Raw genomic sequence first — 25239 nt, 5'->3', positions numbered from 1 at the left:
TGGTCAACAAACTGTCTGAACTAGGACTCCACCCACTCACCTGCTCGTGGATCAAGGACTTCCTGACAAACAGACCACAGACAGTCAAACTTGACCCCCACCTCTCCTCCACCCGGACGCTGAGCACAGGCTCCACACAGGGATGTGTGCTGAGTCCTCTGCTGTATACACTGTACACAGCAGACTGCAGACCAGCCCACACCAGCAACACCGTGGTGAAGTTTGCAGACGACACTACTGTGGTGGGGCTGATCTCTGGGGACGACGAGACGGCCTACAGAGACGAAGTCCTGAAACTCTCAAGGTGGTGTCAGGCTAATAACCTCATCCTGAACACCACCAAGACCAAGGAGATCATCCTGGACTTCAGAAAAAACAGAACAGATCCACCCCCACTCTACATCGATGGAAACTGTGTGGAGAGGGTCCACAGCTTCACCCTCCTGGGCACCACCATCTCTGCTGACCTCACATGGTCTAACAACACCATGACTGTCATCAGGAAGGCCCAGCAACGCCTGCACTTCCTGAGAAAACTTAGGAGGAACGACGTCAGCCAGGAGCTGCTGGTAACGTTCTACCGCTCAACCATTGAGAGCATTCTGTCCTATGGCATCACAGTGTGGTTTTCCCACTGCACTGAAGCAGAACGGCAGAGTCTCCAGAGAGTGGTAAAGACAGCGCAGAGGATCATCGGCTGCCCCCTCCCCTCACTGAAGGACATTTACCAGTCTCGCTGCCTCAGCAGAGTGACTAGCATCACCACTAACTCCACCCATTCTGCTTTCCCTCTGTTTGAACTGCTGCCCTCTGGAAGGAGGTACAGGTCCATCAGAACCAGGACAAACAGACTAAGAAACAGCTTTTTTCCACAGGCAATTATCATACGGAATGCACATACGTCCACCAACCACACCTCACTCTAATTTTACTACAATGCGTGCAATATCCTGACTGTCTAACCGGGTCACTGTGCAATAACTTGATATTTATTAAGCTGTGCTCACAGCAACTCATGTAATTCCATTCTATTTTATTCACAAATATTTAATATTTAACAGTTCCTGTCCATATTGTTCATTTTTTGTTAAGAGTTGTAAATACAGTATTTCTTTTTCTATTCTATTTTTATTTTTATTTTATGTAACTCCTTCACTCCAAGGCTGCTGCAATTTCATTGTATCCCCATGTACAATGACAATAAACGATTCTGATTCTGATTATATCACTTAGACACAGATGGAGAACCATATCAACTGGATTGGTAACAGCAACAACCACCGACCAAGCCGGCAAGCCCTGGCAGAAAAGATCCCCACAAGAAACACTGCAGGCTGTTCCATAAAAAATATAGTTTTACCATTGCCTTGCAGATCACAGTTGAAGTGGTTTAGTTTTCCTAAAAAAATTCAGAATGATTGAAGTTACAGGTGAACTTTTAGACAACATTTGATCCAAAAAGGTCCGAAAACGTCTTTTTAGGCAAAACTGAAAACACCTATTTTTTTGCATAACTTATCTTTCAAATATCAGCACAAAAAAATTAAAAACGGTAGGGATCTGTGTTTGCTGCCTTCCATATTTTTTTCAGACTTAAAAGTGTAACAGATGATTTATAAAAAATCCTTTTTCATCCAAAAACCTGTGTTAAATCTGTCTAGACTTAGTATTAAAAACTCTCCAAGATGAATGTGCCTGACTCCACCTGCAGGTGGATCACAGACTTCCTGACGGACAGACAGCAGTATGTGAGGCTGGGGAAGCTCGTCTCAGATACTCGGACCACAAGCACCGGATCCCCCCAGGGCTGTGTCCTTTCACCCCTGTTACTCTCCCTGTACACAAACAGCTGCACAGCTGGTCACCTGTCTGTCAAACTCCTGAAGTTTGCTGACGACACCACACTCATCGGCCTCATCTCTGACGGAGATGAGTCGGCCTACAGGAGTGAAATAGCCAGGCTGGTGTCATAGTGCAGCGCTAACAACCTGGAGCTTAATGCTCTGAAGACAGTGGAGATGACAGTGGACTTCAGGAAGGCCCCAGCCCCCCTCCCCCCTGTCATCCTCTGTGACTCCCCGGTGACCTCTGTGGAGTCCTTCTGCTTCCTGGGAACCATCATCAGCCAGGACCTCAAGTGGGAGCAGAACATCAGCTCCATCACTAAGAAGGTCCAGCAGAGGATGTACTTCCTGAGGCAGCTGAAGAAGTTTCACCTCCCTGAAAAGATGCTGGTAGACTTTTACACCGCCATCATTGAATCCACCCTCACGTCCTCCATCACAGTCTGGTTCGCTGCGGCCACGGCCAGAGACAAGGCCAAGCTGCAACGCGTCATCCACTCAGCAGAGAAGGTGATCGGCTGCCACCTCCCGTCTCTCCAGGAGCTGCACATCTCCAGGACCTGGAGGCGGGCAGCCAGGATTGTAGCCAACCCCTCTCATCCAGGACATAATCTCTTTCGGCCCCTCCCTTCTGGCAAGAGGCTCCGGTCCATCAGGACCAGGACCTCGCGCCACAAGAACAGCTTCTTCCCCACTGCAGTCAGCCTGCTGAACAGTACCCCAACTCCCCCAGGTGACCCCCCCTCCCCCCCCCGCCCACCAAAGGACTGTCGGTGCCACTTACAGGCCCCACCATCCCAGCCCATCTGTGCTCCCACTTTAATTCACCTTACTCTACTGTATATAGTGTGTTGTTGTTGTTAACTTAATTTTTAACTTATTCTTAATTGCACTATACACCAAGTCAAATTCCTCGTTTTGTAAAGTGCGCTCTACTGAACCTGGCAATAAAACTTTTTCTGATTTCTGATTCTATTAATCATTGTTTTTTATTCATTCAAAATGCAATTAAATCAATATTTTATCTTTTTTCTTTTCCTTTTTCTTTTTTTTTATCTCTTATATCCTTTTTTATAATCAATGTTTGAACTTCTTTTCCTTTCTATTGTCATGGTTTCAGTTTGTTGTCTTTTTTTTCGCTTTAGTTCTTGTTCTGTCTTGTTTGGTTCTGTTTCCTGTTTTATTTTGAAAGGTTTCCTGTCTTGTCATGTTTTTGAGTTTTACTTCCTTTGGTCCCCATCTGCCCTAATCGTGTTCACCTGTGTCTTGTCTGCCCTGTCTGTATATAAGTCTTGTCTCTGCCTTCCTCCTGTGCTGGTCCATTAACTTCTGCTCATGTTGATCACGTCTTCTTGTCTGGCGTCCATGTCCCGTGCCATGCCACAGTAAGTTTTTGTTTTTAGTTTTGTCATCCTGCTCTGCAGCGCTTTTTGTTAGTTAAATAAACCCACTTGCCCTGAACCCGTTTGCCTCCCGTCTCTGCGCCTGGGTCCTACCTGCTGTCGAGCCTCCCCCCCACACGACATCTATACATCCAATGAAATTAAACTACAAATCAACAAACACAACTGATAACAAATGTCTCTAAAAAATGATGTGTATATTTGCAGAACCTTAAAAACACCAAACAAATAACAAATGCTTCCCAAATAAAGCACAAAAAATGGAACACAAAATGTAAAACCCAAGTTAGAAATTGCAATTTGAAAAGATACTTTTTTCAGCAGCTTTTCAAAATCAATCACCAATTCTACTCTTCTGTGGATGAAACAAAGAACTCCAGAACAATGAAGCCATTTCTCTAAGTCTCTCTCACCTTCAGTTTTAAACAAGGTCTGTGAAAATCCACCATACATTGGTCACATGAACTCAGAGACCTGCTAAAAGTGCACAATTGTAAAAGCTCTTTTATATAGACAACTGTTTGTTTGCTTAGAGCTGTAAATATAAAAAAAATGCTTTTCTATCACCTAGACACAGATGGAGAACCATATCAACTGGATTAATAACAGGGTGGCATGTTTAGACAACATGAAGCTGTCCATCACATTTTTGACCTAAACATGTAAACACATCCTTGGCTCTGCGGTTAGGAAATGGTATTTGGGAATCTCTTTATACCAGGAGCCAGCCTGGCCATTGGAACATCGCCACAGTGCCCATCCAGACTGGGACAGCAACGGGGTCCACTTCAGAGCCGTGAGCTGCTGTGTTTAACTCCAGCTGTCCCAGCAAGGGAGACAACTGCAGCAACATCCACTGACCAAGCTGACAAGCCCTGGCAGAAAAGATCCCCACAAGAAAAACACTGGCTCAGGCAGGCTGGTCAAAAAAAAATAGTTTTGCCATTGTCTTGCAGCTCGCAGATCAAGTGGTTTAGTTTTCCAGTAATGTCAGTCAAGAATGCAAGTTCAGATTCACAATGTTCATATTCACCATATTCAACAGACATCTCCTCCAATAGCACCTTAAAAATCCTGTGCTGTTTTGCTTTGCAGCTGAGGTTGTTTACGATTTTCAGAATAAGAGTCATTATATGTCCAGAGCCAATCACTTCTGCACATAAGGCCTGCTGGTGAATGACGCAGCAGTAATGCAGACATTTTGGAAAGTCTGGGTCAGCTTTACAGTGAGTGATGAAACCTGTTTGTCTATTGATCATAGCAGGAGTCCCATCTGCAGTCACTGCTACCAGCTTTTCTAATTGTACCTTTTTCTGCACAAAAACTCCTTCACCGTGTTATACATTTCAACTCCTCTTGTAGTTGTCTGTTAGGGCAGATGTGTCAGGAGTTCTTCTCTTGTGGAAACCAAAAGCTATGCTGTACTGTTGCCGTCCACAGACTCATTACACTGGACGTTAACCACCTGCACTTTGCAAGATCCCGGTCCAGCTAATTGGCCAAGTTATCAGACATAGCTGACACTCATCTAGACATTGTAGTGGAAATTGAATGAGTTCTATTGTTCTCATCCTTAGGGACAGTGATAGCAATTATCATCATTGCTTGAATTTTTTTCATGCTATATGCAAAAGTCTTTGTCCCTTAAGGCAACAGATTACAGCCCCCCCCCCCCCCCCCCCCCCCCAGGCAGCTGTCGTATTAACAATAGCTTGGAGCTCCAGAATGGACAAGAAAAAACGACGAGAATGGCTCGAGCAGGGCGTTGCTCACGGGGCGGTCGCTCGTGCCATGCGGTCGCACGTGCTCGGGCCCGCTAAATGCTACTTGTAGCTTTAATTATTATTATTCTTTTTCTTCCGACGGAAGAGTCGCCTTTTTGAGGCCTTTAACATACCCCAAAACTCACCAAATTTGGCACACACATCAGGAGTCGCGAAAAATTTCGTATTTTACAGAAGATTGGCATGGGCGCACAAAAACGGCTCGACAGCGCCACCTACAGTGACATTTGTCCCGAGCCCCCGCATATGCTTTGACATACAAGCTTGATTTTTTCAGGACATGTTCATCAGATGGAAACCTACAAAAAAGTCTCTTGGTACCAAGCTGTCAGTCGCACAGGAAGTCTGCTATATTGGTGTCAATATGTCATTTTTGCTCTATTTTGGACATTTGTAGGCCTCCTTCTAGAACGAACTCCTCCTAGAGATTTATGAATAATGACTCCAAACTTTGGTTTTGTAAACTAAACACATGTCCGATGTTAAATTGCAAAGCTTTTAAGTTTTTATGGATGTTTGTGACCATGGCGGCGCGTCAAAATTGGAGGTCGTTTCGAAAACACGCCATGAAAAGAAAAATGGCCATTACTCAGCCATGCATAATCCAATCTGATCCAAAATTGATGTGCATGATTGTAGTCTGACTCTGAACACATCTGCAGTGAAAAAATCTGGAAAAAGTGTAGCGCCACCTGCTGGCAAGAGGAAATGACATGTTTTACTTGGAGCATCACTGCTCCGAGTAGGATGAGCCGACACACCTGAAAATGACGTCCACCTGTTGAAAAGCCATTGAAGTTTACTCTGACAAAAAACCATAACTTTCAATGCGGGGGTGTGGTCGTGACAGAACGGCAAAGTTGGGCATCTCGCCATGCACACAAAAGTTGCTCTCACGTGCACATTCCTTGTCCAATCTCACTGAAATTCAATGGATATGATGAAGCTTCTATTCTGAACCCATGGATATGACAATCTTGGACGAGCTCTGTAGCGCCACCTAGTTATTGCATGGGGCACATTCTGCCCTGTATTTTCTCTTTGCTTTGTCCGATGTGCATGAAATTAAAACTGGAGATACTCAGAAGGGTCTTCTCTCATCATGTAAAGTTTCATGGGTGTACACCTGACGGTGCCTGCGTAACAGGAAGTGGTCGATTATGTGCACCCAAATAATAGAAATTTATTATAAATCAGCCGTTTGTCTCAGGAAGCTGAGATTTCAGAATTAGATGCCTTTAATAACCTCCAGCTTTGATATGTAACACAATAGGGTCTACGAGAAACTTCATCACTTGATTTTTTTAATGAAATTTTGGACTGAACAAAGATTTTTAGCATAAATTCTGTTTAGGTTATCAGCACCAAGAATTCAACTTTCATAGGCATTTATGTGCTACTGCTTCCTAAAAAAATTCAGAATGATTGAAGTTACAGGTGACATCTTAGAGAGCGTTACATCCAAAAAGGTCCGAAAACGTCTTTTTAGGCAAAACTGCAAACACCTATTTTTTTGCATAACTTATCTTTCAAATATCAGCACAAAAAAATTAAAAACGGTAGGGATCTGTGTTTGCTGCCTTCCATATTTTTTTCAGACTTAAAAGTGTAACAGATGATTTATAAAAAATCCTTTTCATCCAAAAACCTGTGTTAAATCTGTCTAGACTCCAAACAAACATTTTTTTATGGTAACTTATGTTTCAACAATCGACACCAATTTTCACAGACCTAAAGCTGAACATGTCCCATAGCTCCCTGAATATTTTCATAGATATAAAATGAACTGGTCATTCTAACATCTGGCATTCTAACATCTAACATCTTACATGTCAAAGCCTCTCTCAGCCTGGCTCTGCTCAAGGAGTCGTGTTACAACCCCGCCCCCTCCTGCTGGGACCCCTGCTATGTAAATTAGCAAGCAGTGAACAGAGAGATGAGGAGTAAGAATGGTCATTACTCAGGCATGCATAATCCAAAGACAGCCAGTTAAACACTGAAAGACATATTTTTTCGGTATGTCTTTCATACATCTTTAGTATTAAAAACTCTCCAAGATGAATGTGCCTGACTCCACCTGCAGGTGGATCACAGACTTCCTGACGGACAGACAGCAGTATGTGAGGCTGGGGAAGCTCGTCTCAGATACTCGGACCACAAGCACCGGATCCCCCCAGGGCTGTGTCCTTTCACCCCTGTTACTCTCCCTGTACACAAACAGCTGCACAGCTGGTCACCTGTCTGTCAAACTCCTGAAGTTTGCTGACGACACCACACTCATCGGCCTCATCTCTGACGGAGATGAGTCGGCCTACAGGAGTGAAATAGCCAGGCTGGTGTCATAGTGCAGCGCTAACAACCTGGAGCTTAATGCTCTGAAGACAGTGGAGATGACAGTGGACTTCAGGAAGGCCCCAGCCCCCCTCCCCCCTGTCATCCTCTGTGACTCCCCGGTGACCTCTGTGGAGTCCTTCTGCTTCCTGGGAACCATCATCAGCCAGGACCTCAAGTGGGAGCAGAACATCAGCTCCATCACTAAGAAGGTCCAGCAGAGGATGTACTTCCTGAGGCAGCTGAAGAAGTTTCACCTCCCTGAAAAGATGCTGGTAGACTTTTACACCGCCATCATCGAATCCACCCTCACGTCCTCCATCACAGTCTGGTTCGCTGCGGCCACGGCCAGAGACAAGGCCAAGCTGCAACGCGTCATCCACTCAGCAGAGAAGGTGATCGGCTGCCACCTCCCGTCTCTCCAGGAGCTGCACATCTCCAGGACCTGGAGGCGGGCAGCCAGGATTGTAGCCAACCCCTCTCATCCAGGACATAATCTCTTTCGGCCCCTCCCTTTTGGCAAGAGGCTCCGGTCCATCAGGACCAGGACCTCGCGCCACAAGAACAGCTTCTTCCCCACTGCAGCCAGCCTGCTGAACAGAACCCAAACTCCCCCAGGTGACCCCCCTCCCCCCCCCGCCCACCAAAGGACTGTCGGTGCCACTTACAGGCCCCACCATCCCAGCCCATCTGTGCTCCCACTTTAATTCACCTTACTCTACTGTATATAGTGTGTTGTTGTTGTTAACTTAATTTTTAACTTATTCTTAATTGCACTATACACCAAGTCAAATTCCTCGTTTTGTAAAGTGCGCTCTACTGAACCTGGCAATAAAACTTTTTCTGATTTCTGATTCTGATTCTGATTCTATTAATCATTGTTTTTTATTCATTCAAAATGCAATTAAATCAATATTTTATCTTTTTTCTTTTCCTTTTTCTTTTTTTTTATCTCTTATATCCTTTTTTATAATCAATGTTTGAACTTCTTTTCCTTTCTATTGTCATGGTTTCAGTTTGTTGTCTTGTTTTTCGCTTTAGTTCTTGTTCTGTCTTGTTTGGTTCTGTTTCCTGTTTTATTTTGAAAGGTTTCCTGTCTTGTCATGTTTCTTGAGTTTTACTTCCTTTGGTCCCCATCTGCCCTAATCGTGTTCACCTGTGTCTTGTCTGCCCTGTCTGTATATAAGTCTTGTCTCTGCCTTCCTCCTGTGCTGGTCCATTAACTTCTGCTCATGTTGATCACGTCTTCTTGTCTGGCGTCCATGTCCCTTGCCATGCCACAGTAAGTTTTTGTTTTTAGTTTTGTCATCCTGCTCTGCAGCGCTTTTTGTTAGTTAAATAAACCCACTTGCCCTGAACCCGTTTGCCTCCCGTCTCTGCGCCTGGGTCCTACCTGCTCTCGAGCCTCCCCCCCACACGACATCTATACATCCAATGAAATTAAACTACAAATCAACAAACACAACTGATAACAAATGTCTCTAAAAAATGATGTGTATATTTGCAGAACCTTAAAAACACCAAACAAATAACAAATGCTTCCCAATTAAAGCACAAAAAATGGAACACAAAATGTAAAACCCAAGTTAGAAATTGCAATTTGAAAAAGATACTTTTTTCAGCAGCTTTTCAAAATCAATCACCAATTCTACTCTTCTGTGGATGAAACAAAGAACTCCAGAACAATGAAGCCATTTCTCTAAGTCTCTCTCACCTTCAGTTTTAAACAAGGTCTGTGAAAAGCCACCATACATTGGTCACATGAACTCAGAGACCTGCTAAAAGTGCACAATTGTAAAAGCTCTTTTATATAGACAACTGTTTGTTTGCTTAGAGCTCTAAATATAAAAAAAAATGCTTTTCTATCACCTAGACACAGATGGAGAACCATATCAACTGGATTAATAACAGGGTGGCATGTTTAGACAACATGAAGCTGTCCATCACATTTTTGACCTAAACATGTAAACACATCCTTGGCTCTGCGGTTAGGAAATGGTATTTGGGAATCTCTTTATACCAGGAGCCAGCCTGGCCATTGGAACATCGCCACAGTGCCCATCCAGACTGGGACAGCAACGGGGTCCACTTCAGAGCCGTGAGCTGCTGTGTTTAACTCCAGCTGTCCCAGCAAGGGAGACAACTGCAGCAACATCCACTGACCAAGCTGACAAGCCCTGGCAGAAAAGATCCCCACAAGAAAAACACTGGCTCAGGCAGGCTGGTCAAAAAAAAATAGTTTTGCCATTGTCTTGCAGCTCGCAGATCAAGTGGTTTAGTTTTCCAGTAATGTCAGTCAAGAATGCAAGTTCAGATTCACAATGTTCATATTCACCATATTCAACAGACATCTCCTCCAATAGCACCTTAAAAATCCTGTGCTGTTTAGCTTTGCAGCTGAGGTTGTTTACGATTTTCAGAATAAGAGTCATTATATGTCCAGAGCCAATCACTTCTGCACATAAGGCCTGCTGGTGAATGACGCAGCAGTAATGCAGACATTTTGGAAAGTCTGGGTCAGCTTTACAGTGAGTGATGAAACCTGTTTGTCTATTGATCATAGCAGGAGTCCCATCTGCAGTCACTGCTACCAGCTTTTCTAATTGTACCTTTTTCTGCACAAAAACTCCTTCACCGTGTTATACATTTCAACTCCTCTTGTAGTTGTCTGTTAGGGCAGATGTGTCAGGAGTTCTCCTCTTGTGGAAACCAAAAGCTATGCTGTACTGTTGCCGTCCACAGACTCATCACACTGGACGTTAACCACCTGCACTTTGCAAGATCCCGGTCCAGCTAATTGGCCAAGTTATCAGACATAGCTGACACTCATCTAGACATTGTAGTGGAAATTGAATGAGTTCTATTGTTCTCATCCTTAGGGACAGTGATAGCAATTATCATCATTGCTTGAATTTTTTTCATGCTATATGCAAAAGTCTTTGTCCCTTAAGGCAACAGATTACAGCCCCCCCCCCCCCAGGCTGCTGTCGTATTAACAATAGCTTGGAGCTCCAGAATGGACAAGAAAAAACGACGAGAATGGCTCGAGCAGGGCGTTGCTCACGGGGCGGTCGCTCGTGCCATGCGGTCGCACGTGCTCGGGCCCGCTAAATGCTACTTGTAGCTTTAATTATTATTATTATTATTATTATTATTCTACCGGAAGAGTCGCCTTTTTGAGGCCTTTAACATACCCCAAAACTCACCAAATTTGGCACACACATCAGGAGTCGCGAAAAATTTCGTATTTTATAGGAGATTGGCATGGGCGCAGAAAAACGGCTCGATAGCGCCACCTACAGTGACTTTTGTCCCGACGCCCCGCATACGCTTTAACGTACAAGCTTGATTTTTACAGGGCATGTTCTTCAGATGGAGACCTACAAAAAAGTCTGAAAGGACCCACCTGTCACTCGCACAGGAAGTCTGATATATTGAGGTCAATATGTCATTTTTGCTTCATTTTGGACATTTGCAGGCCTCACTCTAGAGCGAACTCCTCCTAGAGATTTGTGAATAATGACTCCAAACTTTGGTTTTGTAAACTAAACACATGTCCGATGTTAAATTGCGAAGCTTTTACGTTTTTACGGTTGTTTGTGACCGTGGCGGCGCGTCGAAAATGGAGGTCATTTTGAAAACACGCCATGAAAAGAAAAATGGCCATTACTCAGCCATGCAAAATCCAATATGATCCAAAGTTGATATGCATGATTGTAATCTGACTTTGAACACATCTGCAGTGGAAGAATCTGGAATAGGTGTAGCGCCACCTGCTGGTAAAAGGAAATGACATGTTTTACTTGGAGCATCACTGCTCCAAGTAGGATGAGCCGACACACTTCAAAATGATGTCCACCTGTTGAAAAGCCATTGATGTTTACTCTGATAAAAAGCCATAACTTTCAATGCGGGGGTGTGGTCGTGACAGAGCGGCGAAGTTGGGCGTCTTGCCATGCACACAAAAGTTGCTCTCACGTGCACATTCCTTGTCCAATCTCACTGAAATTCAATAGAGGTGATGAGGCTTCCATTCTGAACCCATGGATATGACAATCTTGGACGAGCTCCATAGCGCCACCTAGATATTAACAAATACATTTTATGTCACATTCTGACCTATCTTTTCTCTGTGCTTTGTCCGACATTCATAAAATTACAACAGGAGATACTCATAAGGGTCTTCTCTCATCGTCTAAAGTTTCATGGGTGTACACCTGACGGTGCCTGCGCAAGCCACCACCAAACAGGAAGTGGTTGATTGCGTTGCAGTCAGATAATTAAAAATTCATAAAAAATCAGCCGTTTGTATCACGAGGCTGAGATTTCAGAATGAGATGCCTCCATACATATCTCCAACTTATATATACAGCACTTGCATGGGTGAACAAAAACAGCTCAATAGCGCCACCTACCATGTTTGTTTTTGAGAGCCCCGCCATGTTCTTTAACATACAAGCTTGATATTTACAGGACATGTTCATCAGATGGAAACCTACAAAAAAGTCTCTTGGGACCAAGCTGTCAGTCGCACAGGAAGTCTGCTATATTGATGTCAATATGTCAGTTTTGCTCTATTTTGGTCCTTTGCAGGCCTCGTTCTAGAACGAACTCCTCCTAGAGATTTTTGAACAATGACTCCAAACTTTGGTTTTGTAAACTAAACACATGTCCGATCTTAAATTGTGAAGCTTTTAAGTTTTTACGGTTGTATGTGACCGTGGCGGCGCGTCAAAATTTGAGGTTGTTTCGAAATCACGCCATGAAAAGAAAAATGGCCATTACTCAGCCATAAATAATCTAATCTGATCCAAATTTGTTGTGCATGATTGTAGTCTGACTTTGAACAAATCTGCAGTGGAAAAATCCGAAACAGGTGTAGCGCCACCTGTTGGCAACAGGAAATGACATGTTTTACTTGGAGCATCACTGCTCCAAGTAGGATGAGCAAACACACCTCAAAATGACGTCCACCTGTTGAAAAACCATTGAAGTTTACTCTGATGAAAAACAAATCTTTCAACGCGGGGGTGTGGTCGTGACAGAGCGGCGAAGTTGGGTATCTCGCCATGCACAAATGTTGCTCTCACGTTCACATTCCTTGTCTGATCTCACTGAAATTAAATAGATTTGATGAAACTTCCATTCTGAACCCATGGATATGACAATTTTGGACGAGCTATATATGTTCATAAATGATCATGAAGCATGATCATATAATCAAGCTTCATAGGAAATCAGCCGTTTGTCTCAGGAAGCTGAGATTTCAGAATTAAATGCGTCTTACAAAGCTCCACGTTTGAAAAGCAGCACTATACGTACGAGAAACATTTAACCACCTTAATCACCCTATTGTGCTGAAAGCAAATTTTTGGACATTTTGACTCAAACAAATATTTTTATCATAACATCTGTTTAGTTTATCAGCACCAAAATAAAAAATATTTACATTTATAAAATGAACTGGTCAACTCTAGGATTTTATTTATTCAATCTTACATCCTCAAGCTTTCATCAGTCTCCCCTGCTGCAGGAGTGGAGTTAGCCCCCCCCCCCCCCCCCCCCCCCCGACTGTGTGCTCACATGTAAATTAGCCAGGAGTGGCAGACAGAAAGTAGAACAGTTAGAAAGCCTAGTTCAACACTAAAATACAGCAATTTCCTTTGTTTTGTTTGTCTTTTATACATCCTTAGCACTAATCATTGCTTTTTTATTCATCCAAAATACAATTAACTTTATATTTTATCTTTTTTTTTTTTTTTACAAACAAAATATATGAATGTGCTCCAAAACAAAACCCAGTCTCAGTACACTCCTACAGATGTAACATCAGACAGTAAATGTCTCTTTTATGCTTTTTTAATCAATGCTGCAACTTCTTTTCATTTCCTTTCAATACATCCAAAGAAATTAAACTACAACGACAACAAACACAACATATAGCAAATGTCTCTAAGAAGATTGTGTATATACATTATGTACCACCTTTAAACACCAAATAAATAACAAATCTTTCTAATACAATCACAAAAAATGGAACACAAAATGTAAAACCCAAATTAGAAATTGCAATTTTAAAAAGATACATTTTTCAGCAGCTTTTCAAAATCAATCACATATTTTACTCTTCTGTGGATGAAACAAAGAAGTCCAGAGCAATGTAGCCACTTCTCCAAAGTCTCTGTCACCTTCAGTTTTACACAAAGTCTGTGAAAATCCACCATACATTGGTCACATGTATTCAGAGACCTGCTAAAAGTCCACAATTGTAAAAGCTCTTATATAGACAACTGTTTGTTTGCTTAGAGCTCTAAATATAAAAAAATGCTTTTCTATCACCTAGACACAGATGGAGAACCACATCAACTGGATTAGTAACAGGGAAACATGTTTAGGTTTAAACTTACATCAATAGACAACATGAAGCTGTTCATCACATTTTTGACCTAAACATGTAAACACATCCTTGGCTCTGCGGTTAGGAAATGGTACTTGGGAATCTCTTCATACCAGGAGCCAGCCTGAACATTGGAACATCACCACAGTGCCCATCCAGACTGGGACAGCAACGGGGTCCACTTCAGAGCCGTGAGCTGCTGTGTTTAACTCCAGCTGTCCCAGCAAGGGAGACAACTGCAGCAACATCCACTGACCAAGCTGACAAGCCCTGGCAGAAAAGATCCCCACAAGAAAAACACTGGCTCAGGCAGGCTGGTCAATAAAAAAATATAGTTTTGCCAATGTCTTGCAGCTCGCAGATCAACTGGTTTAGTTTTCCAGTAATGTCAGTCAAGAATACAAGTTCAGATTCACCATATTCAGCAGATATCTCCACCAATAGCACCTTAAAAATCCTGTTCTGTTTTGCTTTGCAGGTGAGGTTTTTTATGATTTTCACAATAGGAGTCATTATATGTCCAGAGCCAATCACTTCTGCACATAAGGCCTACTGGTGAAAGAAGCAGCAGTAATGCAGACATTTTGGAAAGTCTGGGTCAGCTTTACAGTGAGTGATGAAACCTGTTTGTCTATTGATCATAGCAGGAGTCCCTTCTGCAGTCACTGCTACCAGCTTTTCTAATGGTACCTTTTTCTGCACAAAAACTCCTTCACCGTGTTATACATTTCAACTCCTCTTGTAGTTGTCTGTTAGGGCAGATGTGTCAGGAATTCTTCTCTTGTGGAAACCAAAAGCTATGCTGAACTGTTGCCGTCCACAGACTCATCACACTGGACGTTAACCACCTGCACTTTGTAAGATCCCGGTCCAGCTAATTGGCCAAGTTATCAGACATAGCTGACACTCATCTAGACATTGTAGTGAAAATTGAATGAGTTCTATTGTTCTCATCCTTAGGGACAGTGATAGCAATTATCATCATTGCTTGTTTCTTAATCTGATAAAAACCTTCTACTTGATGAGAAAATGAGCAGGTCTAAACGAGGCTTAGATTTAAGAATTTTTTTCATGCTATATGCAAAAGTCTTTGTCCTTTAAGGCAACAGATTATAGTCCCCCCCCCCCCCCCCCCCCACAGGCTGCTGTCATATTAACATTAGCTTGGAGCTCCAGAATGGACAAGAAAAAACGACGAGAATGGCTCGAGCAGGGCGTTGCTCACGGGGCGGTCGCTCGTGCCAGGCGGTGGCACGTGCTCGGGCCCGCTAAATGCTACTTGTAGCTTTAATTTATTTATGTTGTTCCTTGGGGATGTCATCAGGAGACGGTGGGTTGAATTTCACAGCTATGCTGATGATACACAGCATTACATCGCCATGTCTCCTAATGACCTTGAACCTATAAACACTCATTTAAACTGCATATAAGATATAAAGTTGTATGGCGCAAATTTCTTACAGCTCAACCAGGACAAAACTTAAGTGTTAATCATTGGTCCTGAAAACGAGAGAGAGATGATTTTACCCAAACTAAGGGATTTTAAACCTTCTCTGCGTGTGAGAAACTTGGGCTTACTTTTTGACTCTGAGCTGAGTTTATTTTATTAAAGTCATAAAATATGAAGTAAAAAACAAAAAATCAGCTATAATTTTTTGAATGACAAACAATGAATTTGGGTCAAATTGACCCCAAGGATTATAGAAGGGTTTAAAAATGTATAGATTACAATGGTCCCATAATTGTTTTTTGAGCAGTTACATTTTAAAAGTAATCTGCAGCAGGTGAAATCTACAAATTAGGATTGTAGATGTTTTTAGGCTGTAAAATCCCACACTGGATGCAAAATTGCACTGAAAAGACATCCACAAAACAACGAGACCCCGCAATAGCGAGGGACTAATATACACTTCTGTAACTATGTAAACTTTGAAAAGGCACTATATTTTATAGGTAATAAACTTCACCACAGCTGCATATTTCAAAACATGAGAAAATGTATCCTTAAAATCCCCAGCATGCAGAGAGCAAAGCAAGTGTTTTTGGAAGCACAGACAAAAAACATTGACGTTTATCTATGCATTACCGTAATTTCCAGACTACAAGCCGCTACTTTTTTCCTGCGCTGACAGCCCCGCGGCTTATTCAGTGACGAAGCTATTTTATGGATTTAATTGGCGGCCGCCATATACGTATTTTCGGACTCAGTGACTGGTTTAAATTCTCTATCTAACACCAAACACATGTCATTTGTTTTTGAACACACCTCCAAGCAGCCAAACAGCATGGACTTGACTTCAGGTCTTAGACACTTCAGTCATGGTTCAACAGAACGAAACACGCATGCCCAGCCGCATCCCAGAATCCTTTGGGGCCATTAGACCCAACGTGCACGTGATCGCCACTACAATATGATGAAGCTTTCAAGTTAAAAGCAATCGTTAAAAGCAGCGTGAAAAATCCACCATCACCAACGGGTTTGGAAAAGCCGGTGAGCTGCGTGACAGAGAGAACAGCGCATGGAGTGAATTTACCTCTGAGTCATAGTGACTCGGCTGGCTGCACGTAAATCTTCTTTCTCTTTCGGCTTTTCCCATCAGGGGTCGCCACAGCGAATCATCCTTTTCCACCTCACTCTATCATGGACATCTTCTACCCTAACACCAGCCAACTTCATGTCCTCTGTTAAGACATCCATGTATCTCCTCTTTGGCCGTCCTCTTGCCCTCCTGCCAGGCAGCTCCATCTCCAACATCCTTCTACCAATATATCCACTATCCCTCCTCTGAACATGTCCAAACCATCTCAGTCTGGCTTCTCTGACTTTGTCCCTAACACAGGCAACATGAGCCGTCCCTCTGATGTACTCGTTCCTTATCCTGTCTAACCTGGTCACTCCTAAGGAGAACCTCAACATCTTCATCTCTGCTACCTCCATCTCAGCCTCTTGTCTCTGTCTCACTGCTACCGTCTCTAACCCATAGAGCAGAGCTGGTCTCACCACTGTCTTGTACACCTTTCCTTTGAGTCTTGCTGGCACTCTTCTGTCACACAACACTCCTGACACTTTCCTCCACCCGCTCCAACCTGCCTGCACTCGCCTCTTCACCTCTTTTCCACACTCCCCATCACACTGAACTGTTGACCCCAAGTACTTAAACTCCTGCACCTTCTTCACCTCAGCCCCCTGTAACCTAACGCTTCTACCTTGATCCCTCTCGTTCAGACACATGTATTCTGTCTTACTACGACTGACCTTCATGCCTCTTCTTTCCAGAGCAAACCTCCACCTCTCTAGCTGTTCCTCCACCTGCTCTCTACTCTCACTGCAAATTACAATGTCATCTGCAAACATCATTGTCCAGGGAGATTCCTGTCTTACCTCGTCTGTCAGCCTGTCCATCAGCATAGCAAACAAAAAAGGACTCAAAGCTGATCCTTGGTGTAGTCCCACCTCCACCTTGAACTCCTCTGTCTGACCTACAGCACATCTCACCACCGTCATACTTCTCTCATACATGTCCTGAACTACTCTGACATACTTCTCTGCCACTCCAGACGACCTCATACAGTACCACAGCTCCTCCCTCGGCACCCTGTCATACGCCTTCTCTAAATCTACGAACACACAATGCAGCTCCTTCTGACCTTCTCTGTACTTTTCCATCAACATTCTCAAAGCAAAAATGGCATCAGTGGTGCTCTTACGGGGCATGAAACCATACTGCTGCTCACAAATCTCCACCTCTTTCCTAAGCCTGGCTTCCACTACTCTTTCCCACAGCTTCATTGTGTGGCTCATCAACTTTATTCCTCTATAGTTGCTGCAGTTCTGCGTGTCACCCTTGTTCTTAAAGATCGGAACCAGAACGCTTCTCCTCCATTCCTCAGGCATCTTCTCACTCTCTAAAATCCTATTGAACAACCTCGTTAGAAATTCCACTGCTGCCTCTCCTAAGCACTTCCATACCTCCACAGGTACGTCATCAGGACCAACGGCCTTTCCGCTCTTCATCCTTTTCAGAGCCTTCCTAACCTCATCCTTTCCAATCTCTGCTACTTCCTGCTCCACAACAACCACATCTTCCTCCCTTCTTTCCCTGTCATTTTCCACGTTCATCAGCTCCTCAAAATACTCCTTCCATCTTTTCTGTACACTCTCCTGGGTTGTTAGCACCTTTCCATCTCTGTCCTTTATCACTCTTACCTGTTGCACGTCCTTCCCATCTCTGTCTCTCTGTCTGGCTAGCCTGTACAAGTCCTTCTCTCCTTCCTTTGTGTCTAACCTGTCATATAGCTCATCGTAAGCTTTCTGTTTGGCCTTTGCCACCTCTCTCTTCACTCTACGCTGCGCTTCCTTGTACTCCTGTCTACCTTCCTCAGTCCTTTCTACATCCCACTTCTTTTTAGCCAACCTCTTCCTCTGGACGCATTCCTGTACTTCCTCATTCCCCCACCAAGTCTCTTTACCGTCTTTCCTCTTTCCAGATGACACACCAAGCACCTTCCTACCTGTTTCCCTGATAATCTCTGCTGTAGTTTCCCAGTCATCTGGAAGCTCATCCTGACCACCCAGGACCTGTCTCAACTTCTGCCTAAATTCCTCACAAGTTTCTTCATTCTGTAGCTTCCACCACTTGGTCTTCTTTTCTGTTTTCCCTCTCTTCTTCTTCCTGACCTCCAGAGTCATCTTACACACCACCATGCGGTGCTGTCTGGCTACACTCTCTCCTACTACCACTTTGCAGTCATTAACCTCTCTCAAATGACCTCGTCTACATAGGATGTAGTCCACCTGAGTACTCCTACCTCCACTTCTGTATGTCACTCTATGTTCCTCTCTCTTCTGGAAGTAAGTGTTGACTACAGCCATTTCCATCCTCTTCGCAAAGTCCACCACCATCTGTCCCTCCAGATTCCTTTCCTTAACACCAAACCTGCCCATCACCTCCTCATCACCTCTATTGCCCTCACCAACATGCCCATTAAAGTCTGCTCCAATAACAACTCTCTCTCCTCTGGGGATACTCTCTATGACCTCATCCAACTCACTCCAGAATCTCTCCTTCACTTCTAACTCACAGCCAACCTGTGGCGCATACCCACTGACTACATTCACCATCACCCCTTCGATTTCTAACTTTAGGCTCATCATCCTGTCTGAGACTCTTTTCACCTCTAGAACCCTGTTAACAAACTCCCCCTTCAGAATCACTCCTACCCCGTTTCTCTTCCTATCAACACCATGATAGAAAAGTTTGTATCCTCCTCCAATAGTACGTGCCTTGCTGCCCTTCCACCTTGTCTCCTGCACACACAGTACATCTACCTTCCTTCTCTCCATCATGTCTGCCAGCTCTCTGCCTTTCCCTGTCATTGTGCCAACGTTAAGAGTCCCTATTGTCAAACCTATGTTCCTGCCTTTTCCCTTCTCTCTCTGGCCACGGACCCTTCTGCCTCCTCTCTTTCTTCGACCAACAGTAGTCAAATTTCCACCGACACCCTGTAGGTTAACAGCATCGGTGGCGGTCGTTGTTAACCCGGGCCTCGACCGATCCGGTATGTCTAAAGTGGTGTGGATGATTCGCATGGTTATTTTGGCAATTTTTACGCCGGATGCCCTTCCTGACGCAACCCTCTCTATTTATCCGGGCTTGGGACCGGCACAGAGGCAACTGGCTTGCAACCCCTGTGGCTAGATTAAATAAATAAGTGGGAATAACATCAGCCTTTATTTTGTCGGGACACGACTGGAAACACAAATCGACGCGATCGTTTTAACGTTTTTTAAGGACTGAGCGGAACTTTGCATTGAAAAGCTCACACCGACCCACAGCCACCGTGTGAGCTGGGGACATGTTCTGCTGCTCGTCGTTCACATAGAGCTGCGGGGTCGATGGCAGCCTGATGGCTCCCACACGTAACAACGCATCCGCCCCTCATCCACAAAACGTTCAGTTTTAAGTCCGATTGCTCTGCACAGACACGATTTGCTCCGTCCAGCGCAGAATGGGGACGAACCGTTCTTCCCTGGAGCCGCCCTGGCCAGGGGTGTCGGAGAAAATGGGAAGGGGAGACAAGGAGCGCGCGGGGCGAGCGCGGAGCGCAGAGGCGTCCGCGGAGCACCAGTGTTTGCGTATCAAGCTGAGGAGCGCGCTTTTCAGTCGCCGCTGCTTTATTTTACTGGTGTGTTTTTTTTAACGCTGCCGGAAGGAGTGTTATGGGAGTGGAGCGGAAGGAGAGCTGTCCCCGTTCACCCCACCATGCACTGCTGATACTTGCTCATTCTTAAACACGTACAACAGTGCTGCGAGCCGGGCGTTGGCCCCGCCGTTAGCCCCTAAGACTCATGGGAAATGGGGAATCGCGGATGTAAATTTCCTCATCATAACTGAGGGATGTAATGTTGATTATATGGTTACTGTTTGTAATTTTATGTATGATACCTAGATTGTCACTAAGTAAAAAAATAATAATAATAATAAAAAAAAAACATAACTGAGGAACTTGTGAACAGAATAGAGGTCCATGCTGTTTGGCAGATATATGTGCACTCAAATACATGAGCCTGAAGCAAAACTGAGTCCACCCACAGTGTGCTAATGAATCACACTTACTCTGGGAGTTAGGATGTGGATTGTCAGGATGACAATGTTGCCTAGTACATGCGGCTTGTACTCCGACGCGGCTTGTGTATGTATAAAAGTAGTTAAACACGTGAAAATGGGTGGGTGTGGCTAGTAATCGGGTGCACTTTGTAGTCCGGAATTTACGGTAGTTTATTAAGGAACATAGGATGGAACAGAATTCTCTGCAAAGCTGTTTAGGCATCTCATGTATTTATTTTGATTGATAGGGTTCTGAGCTCAGTTCCTAATAACATCAGATATTTTGTGGTTATATCCAAATTTGTTATGAGTTTCTAAGTCTTTTGTTGTCTTTTAACTGTTCCAAGTTTGATGGAGATAGCCACGGTAAAGAAATGTTATCAAAGAAATAAATATAAATGTGTTTAATTTGATTCATGTTAGGCAACATGAGATTCATTGGAGAGGAACGCTTTTCCACATAAGTAAGAGAACTTGACATGGACAGTCAATAAAAAGGTCTTGGACATGAGGGGCGGCCGTGGTGCAGCAGTAGGGCAGTCGACCCATGATCGTAAGATTGCAGATTCGACTCCCCTTGCGCACCCTTGAGTCGAAGTGTCCTTGGGCAAGACACTAAACCCCACCTTTCCTCTGGTGGTAGGCGGGCGCCTGTGTTGGGCAGCGGAGCCGCCACCAGTGTGTGAATGTGTGTGTGACTGGGTGAATGGGTCTGTGACTGTAAAGCGCTTTGTCCTTGTAGATAGAAAAGCACTATATAAGTACAGTGATCCCTTGCTATAACGCAGTTTACTTTTCACGGTTTTGCTACTTCACGGATTTGCATCGTGCATTGTGTTCTGCATTCTGATTGGCTAAAAAGTCACTCCGCTTCTTCTCTACCTGTGCGTCAATAACATTGCAGTTTAATATGTACACGTACGTAAAACAGCTTGCCAAATTTACATAACGTTCGTGCAAATTCTCTTGATGGTGGCATGTCGGTGTATAAGGATCTTTTTGCAAAGCAGATAAAAGAGCGACAACTGCCTATCACTATGTTGTTCTCCTGAACAAACACACCTGCACCGCGGGCTTCAAAAGAAGAAAACACTGCAGAGCGGAGTCGGGATGCAGCGGCTCAGTCTGAAGAGCAGTGAAATACACCTGAGTCACTATTTGTCCGACTGTACTTTGTATTTTATTCATAATCATTTTAAATTTTCTCCCGTTTAATCCAATACTCGGGTCGCGGTGGGCGTGGCTAATCTCCGCAATTTGAAGCCTTCTGTTCACATTGATGATTAAAATTATTATTTGAAAGTACAGTACAGAAGTTATTTGTTGAAAAAAACGTTTCTAGAGTACTTTTTATTTGTGAAACAAATGCTTGAGCCTGTAAAATGGTTTGTTCTTTCTTTTCAATTTATAATAGAGTATTTAATTGTATAATAATAGTAAAAAAAATAAAGGTTTCTACTTCACGGATTTTGCCTATCACAGGTTCTTTTTAGAACGTAACCCCTGCAAAAAAACAGGGTTTACTGTATACACCATTTACCAGTTAATATGATGTTCTGGGGCTAAACCATCTCTACAATTATAGTAAATAATTAAATAAGAATTTAGGTATGTCAATGTACACATTTTTAGTGACTTAGTCTTACCTTTATCATAGCCAATAAAAAGGTATTATAGATTAGTTATTATGATATTCGTGTCATGATCAGAACATGAGAAGGACCCAGATGCTGAAAACCGGAAGGAGGAGGCAGGTAAGTGGTTGGTAAATAAGAAGATTTATTTTACTGATCCAGGCAGGACTGTGGGTAAACGTGGCTTGTAGATCTTGGCTGGAGATCCTGGCGCAGAGCGTGGCTGGCGCTCTAGACGAGGAGCGAGGCTGTGGGTCTTGAGAGAGGCAAGGCTGGAGTTCTTGGCGAGTGGCGTGGCTGGAGTTCTTGAGGAGCACAGAGACTGTGGCTCTCGAAGGTGGAAGGCGTCAGCATGAGTGGAATGAGGCTTCTGCTGCTCGAGGTGGTGTTTAGACTCAGATGACTCTCGTGGCATGAGATAAACCTAAGGCACAGAAGACAAGACAAGATTCGCGTAGTCACAGCTGTGAGTCAGGAGCAGAGCAGAGCTGGGAGGGGCAGGAGTCTGACAGAGGCACCATGACAAATCTGATGCTCTATCATTTTAGAACAAAAAATACATTGTTCCTGAATTGCATTTTTACTACACTGTCAGGTGCGGGGGTTTACAAAGGAACCAAAATGCAGAGAGGGGAGGCACATGCCTCCAAGGCAAGCGGCTTATTACCAAACCAGAGACGCTGCCGAGCAGGGAAACCAAAAATAACAACTGTCAGGGTTAACAGGAAAACAGAGAAACACGTGCTGGTATGGACCAGCACAAAGGAAGGCAGTAACAAAAGACATATACAAACAGGAATGACGAGAGACATGTGAAAACGATCAGGGGAGATAGGGACAAGGGAAGTCAAACTCAAAACTAAAACAGGCAGGGAGAACCTTCAAAATATAACAGGAAACAGAACCTTTATTATGGCATATATTTGTAACAAGGACGCCGCGAATATTTGCACTCAAATTTTCAGGAGCACATCGTGAGTACTCGGATACTCATTACTGTTCAAAAACAAAGTATTACCAAATCTCATGAGAAAATTAAAATGGTTTATTATGGAGAGAAATTAGACTCAGTCGGATTTGTGCGTGCGTAATTCTTGATTTGTGCGTAAATTAGGATTTGTGTATGCATATTCTTGCTTTGTGCGTGCATAAATTAGGATTTGTCCATAAATTTGGATTTGCGCGTTATTTGTTACTCACATTATACGTTTTGTGCTTAAATTAAAAAAAATGTAAAATGAAAAAAATACTAAATGCAATTTACATATGCACAAATTAAGATTACATTAGCTTGAAACTACTTACACACACACATCTTTGAAAAACACGCCAAAGTTACGCACGGATCTACTGTGAGACTGTTTTCACGTCTCACAAATTCGTCCGTAAGTGCTGCGTTTAAATATCAGTGGAATGCTCGGTCATTAGAATTTTCCTATCAGCCTTCCCTTCTAAACGTATCCAGACTATGGAAGGAAACTTCTGACGCACGCGTGCTGAGGCGCGCGCTTTTCAGACGCCGCTGCTTTATTTTACTGGTGTGTTTTTTTAACCAGCCCTGTTACTCCCATAATGCTGCCGCGACACAAGCGGAAGGAGAGCTGTTCTTCCGTTCGCCCCTCCATCCACTGCTGTTCCTTGCTCATTCTTAAACACGTACAACAGTGTGGCGAGCCGGGTTAGACCCGCCTTTAGCCCCCAAGACTCATGGGAAATGGGGCATCGCGGATGTAAATTTCCTCATCATAACTGAGGGATGTAATATTGATTATATGGTTACTGTTTGTAATTTGATGTATGATACCTAGATTGTCAATAAGTAAAAAAAAAAAAAAAAAAAAAAAAAAAAAAAAAAAAAACATAACTGAGGAACTTGTGAACAGGATAGAGATGCATGCTGTTTGGCAGATGTGGGTGTATTCAAATACATGAGCCTGAAGTAAGGATGTCTCCTCCCACAGTGTGCTAATGAATTGCACTCGTCTGGGGGTCAGGACGTGATTTGTCAGGCTGACCATGTTGCGTAATGCATGCGGCTTGTACACTGGTGCGGCTTGTGTATGTACAAAAGAAGTTAAACACATGGAAATGGGTGGGTGCGGCTTGTAATCGGGTGCGCTGTATAGTCCAGAAATTATGGTATTCAGTTTTATTGTTCTAGTTGAAGCAAGTAAATCGAACCAACAAGAAAATCCTGTGGAAGGTGTTCTCGAGAAAAACACTAAACATTGAATTAATCACACCATGTTAAACCACTGAGTAAATTATGTTGATCTAACTTAATTCAATTCCATTTTATTTATATAGCCTGAAATCACAATAACAGTCGTCTCAATGGACTTTGTACCGGTAATTGTAAAGTAAACATAAAATCAGATGGATCATGAATCCATATAGTTCAATAGGAAAATTCTAAACTGAAACACAGACTAACATAAACTTTAATATCCTAAGCCTGAGATTCTGGTTAAATTGTATTAAAAATGTACATTTACAAAAACAATCTAATCCCATATGTCATGGTTTGAGTTTGTTGTGTCTTGTTTTTCGTTTTCGTCCTTGTTCTGTCTTGTTTGTTTCTGTTTCCTGTTCTATTTTGAAAGTTCTCCTGTCTTGTCTGTTTTCTTGTGTTTTACTTCCTTTGGTCCCCATCTGCCCTGATCGTGTTCACCTGTGTCTTGTTTGCCCTGTCTGTATTTAAGTCATGTCTTTGCCTTCCTCCTGTGCTGGTTCTTTAGTCTTGTTATGGTGTTTCATGTCATGCTGTCTCTTGCCACGTTCCATGTTTCATGTTCCTCGCCACGTCAAGTAAGTTTTGTTTGTTCAGAAATCCTGCTCTGCAGCGCTTTGTGTTTGGTTTTTCTTTATTAAAACCCCTAGTCCCTGATCCCCGTGCCTCCGCCTCTGCTACTGGGTCCAACCGGCTCTCAAGCCACCCCACCACCGTGACACCATAAATCATTTAACACAGTTTGTAAGTTAATTCCTAATTGTCGACACCTTCCTCTATTAAAAATTTTCCATAGCTTTGGCTTTTCAGAGCAGTCCAGGGCCACACAATTACACACTCATAGTCACACGTAGGGAAAACTTACGTGCGAATACTCACTTCCCTTTTCTAATCAATCAACCTATGAAACGTGTCTTTGTGCAGTGAACGAAAGCCAGAGCGCTTGGAGAAAAACCCAGTATGCATGAGGGGAACACGCAAATTCCATATGCAAAGGTCCCTAGGAGT

This window comes from Oryzias latipes, chromosome 16 (genome assembly GCF_053564925.1).
Source record: "Oryzias latipes strain Hd-rR chromosome 16, Olatipes_Hd-rR_3.1".
NCBI classification, from domain to species: Eukaryota; Metazoa; Chordata; class Actinopteri; order Beloniformes; family Adrianichthyidae; genus Oryzias; species Oryzias latipes.
This window is presented reverse-complemented; position numbering follows the sequence as displayed.